The 3,697-nt window shown below is 50.1% G+C and overlaps 1 protein-coding gene across 6 annotated transcripts in view; it reads right to left on the minus strand.

The window, feature by feature from the left end:
* Nucleotides 1–3,697, minus strand: part of Ggt5 (gamma-glutamyltransferase 5) — a 27,017-nt gene that overhangs the window by 21,725 nt on the left and 1,595 nt on the right. Inside the window, exon 1 of one of the 6 annotated variants that reach the window (XM_028774001.1) lies at nucleotides 2,253–2,437. The exons of the other annotated variants lie outside the window; for them this stretch is intronic. The gene's annotated coding sequence lies outside the window, so the exon portion shown is untranslated. Of the gene's footprint in view, nucleotides 1–2,252; nucleotides 2,438–3,697 lie in introns of those variants that run through there. 6 annotated transcript variants of the gene reach the window in all.

The following is a 3,697-nucleotide window of genomic DNA, read 5'->3' on the forward strand; positions in this document are numbered from 1 at the left end:
TAGGGAGAGGGAGAGGGAGAGGGAGAGGGAGAGGGAGAGGGAGAGGGAGAGGGAGAGGGAGAGGGAGAGGGAGAGGGAGAGGGAGAGGGAGAGGGAGGAGAACAAGAGCATGTACACGTGCCCTTGCAGTAGGTAGTATCATCTGGGGACGACCCAGAATCCCCTTGGCGACTGGCCACTGCACATGTGTGAAGGGATTCTCTTGATTAGATTAACAAGGTGAGATGACCCACCTGCTGTGGTTCGACGGGTTCCTGGGAGGGACCCTGGACTGTATGGAAAGGAGAAAAATAAACCAAACATTTGCTTTCCTTGCCTTCTCTTTCTCTTTTCTCTCTTTTTTTTTGGGGGGCGGGGATGGTTTTTTCGAGACAGGGTTTCTCTGTATAGCCCTGGCTGTCCTGGAACTCGTTCTGTAGACCAGGCTGGCCTCCAACTCTAAGACGAACCTGCCTCTGCCTCGGGAGTGCAGGGATTAAAAGGCATGTTCAACCTCAGCCCAGCGTGTTGGACTGTCTTGGTTGTGGATGTGACTGCCGCTTCAGGCTCCTGTTGCCTTGATTTCTGCCCCGTGATGAACTGAGTCTTGAATTGTGAGTCAGGATAAAGCTGTTGTCATCGGGGTATTTTAGCACAGCGATGGGAAAAGAAAACACAGCCTGCCGGTTCTTGATGGGGTCAGCATGAATCTGATACCAAATACAATTAAAATGTGGCTTTTGGGGACGGGGTATGTGTGTGTGTGTGTGCACTGTGTGCTTAGTGTGCACAATGGCCCTGGAGAGGAGCCACATGTGGAAACAAACCTAAACCGCCAAGGCAGTTGAAACAAAAGAAAATTACAGAGACCGCTGATCAAGACAAAAATTAGTAAGTCCAGCTGTGATCATCTATGATATAAAAAGTTATATTGAATTCCTATTAAGCGGGGTTCATGCTGGGAATGCAAAGGTGGCTTAGAACTCACTGCATTTTAAAGGAAGAGAAAGAACAATACCGAAAATACACCTAATGTACATCCTAGTAAAAATGGCAGCAAGAGGATAGGGAATCGCTCCAGGCTCACAACTGTAATCCTGAATTACAGAATGACTGAATCAAGGGAATTGTCTGATCAACACAAAACTGAGGGGGAGGGGAGGGGAAGGGAGGAGGCCAGAGGTTTTCACAGAACAGAAACTTCACAAAAACAATGATCCTACCTAACCATTCAGCATAGTTACAGATCTGTTTGTATTTCCTCCCACAAAGGCAGGGCTGTATCTGTCTTGGTTACATTGTGTCCCTAGGTCACGACAGAGTATAGCTAGTTGTTCCTCATTTCACAGTGATGGAAATGGAACCCGGAACCTCATATACGTTAGGCAAGTTCTGTACCACTGAGTACCCACCCCTCCCATATTTAATCCACGACAAACAAAAGTATTAGATGTTGCAGGTAGGTAGAAGAAGGGCCTGTGACTTACCCACATGTATCCCCAACTCTATAGCCACAGCCATAAAGCCAGGAGCCTGGGTCTATAATTGTCTGCAAGAGGCTACGTGGTAACTCAGCTTCTGGTGCCTGGCTTTCCTCACTTGGGAAATGTGATCAATCTGGGTCAGTAGGAGACTGAAATATTTCCCGTGCACTTGTCCCCAAGGAACTGACAGGCTGCTCTGATGTCACCAGTACAGCCTTGATGGGCTCCCTCAGCCTTGTGTGTGTGGCATTCCTAGATGCAAACAGCTTCTCATCCGGAGCCCCAGTGGTCAGGGAAGGCAGTCACTTCCTGGCGAGCTGGTCAGGAAGGTCTCAGAACAAGTTTCAGGCTGAGCGGAAGAACGAGGAAAAACTGAAGCCCAAGCCCTGGAAGATGAGGACCAGGAGCCACACCCAAATCTTCCCTTGGGTCCCAAGATGTTGGCCTATGTCCAGATCAACCCAGGCAAATGGCTCTATACAGAGCTACTGAAGGGACATGTCCAGTGTGTGAGGTGAACTTACCCATGTGCTCTCAGCTGCTCCATGCATGAGGTGGCAGCCTAAAAGCCACATCACAGAGAGGAAACTGAGACCCATAGGGTGCCATATAGCTTGGCCTGTGTTACTGCTCTCCTCTGAACTAAAGGTACAACCCTTGGACACCAGATGGCCATGAAGCAGCAGGCCACACTCAGCCCTTGGGGTTCAACTGTCAATCCAACTTGTAGCCCAGTGTCAGTCCAGCCCCCCAGAAACCTACTCACCAGAACCCCCAAAGGAGCCTTACCTTCTGTGATTTCCATAAATGAAGGTGTGGCCATTAAGTACCCAGGGCTAGGCAGATTGAGATCATAGGGGAGAGGTGGGGGACTTTAGAAACCCTGACCCACTCACAGCTCTCTCACCCTGACAAGAATAGCAGTAGCAACTGTAGGGGAGAATACCCCACTGTGACACTGGCCAGGTTCTCCCCCTACCCCACCCCTGGGGCAGACATCCTAAGTCACATAGAAAGTTCTTGGCCAGGGGACACACAATGGCACCTTCGTTAAGGCCTAGCCTAGCTATGGTCACTGACCACTCTTTCACATAAGTAGCTGGGTCCAGAGGTTCCCTCCCACTCCTGGCTTCTTAAAATAAGAACAGGAAGCAGGGAGAGTTGCTTGACAAAACACTGTGGCAGAACCCACATCCGCTTTTCACCGGGGGAGAGCTTGAGGGTTGAGAGTGCAAGACAGAGCAGGCTCCAAGCATCAACTGCAGCCTGACCCTCACAGACCAGTTGCTGTTCACAGAGCTTCCTCACAGACAGTAGAAGTACATCCCTTTGTTCACAGGCCCTGCTCATCTGGCTGGTTTTCAGTGGGGCCTGAGCGTGCACGCATACCCCACACCTCAGTTACAACTTTGCATTCTGGGAGGATTACGTAGATGCCACATCTCGCGGAGACAGAAATGGTTAGTCTTGACTCTTGTGTCCCTTGGGAACACCCTGTGACATCCCTACTGATCCAAGCCACTATTCCCATTGACTTGAAGTCTGAGAACTCAGAGGACCGGGTTAGCAGGGTTGAGGGCTACTGTGAACAAGACAGGTGGAAGAGGATAGGTAGATACATGGATTAAGTGAAGAGAAAAGGAAGGAAGCAAGGAAGGAAGGAAAGACAGATGGACAGATGGAAGGACAGATGGACAGACAGATGGACAGAAGGTGAATTCAAGAACAGAACAAAAAAGTGTTCTAGCCTGTTATTTTTGGGACAGGATCACCACTCTCTGTGCTGCAGGACCCAGCCTTGGGTTTACAAAGCACTCGAACCCAGACAGTGGGCTACCAGGCTGGTATTCTGGGAAGGAGACGCAGATGACTGGAAGGAAGGAGAACCTTGCCCAGGTTTCAGGAGCTCAGTGGGTGTCAGGGGACCTGGAGTGATTTCCTGCCTCAGGCTGGTCCTGTGGCAGCATGGTGGGTAGCATTGGCTTCCCATGGGCTGGGTTTTCTGGAGGAAGATCAGGAAACACCCACTGTAGCTTCTCTCTCTGTGTCTCTGTCTCTCTGTATCTCTCTGTCTCTCTTTGTCTCTCTGTCTCTGTCTCCCTGTCTCTGTCTCTCTGTCTCTGCCTCTCTGTTTCTGTCTCTCTTTGTCACTCTGTCTCTGTCTCTTTGTCTCTGTCTCTCTTTGTCTCTCTGTCTCTCTCTTTGTCACTCTGTCTCTGTCTCTCTGTCTCTCT

The sequence above is a fragment of the Grammomys surdaster genome, unplaced genomic scaffold, assembly GCF_004785775.1.
Source record: "Grammomys surdaster isolate TR1022 unplaced genomic scaffold, NIH_TR_1.0 237, whole genome shotgun sequence".
Lineage (NCBI taxonomy): Eukaryota > Metazoa > Chordata > Mammalia > Rodentia > Muridae > Grammomys > Grammomys surdaster.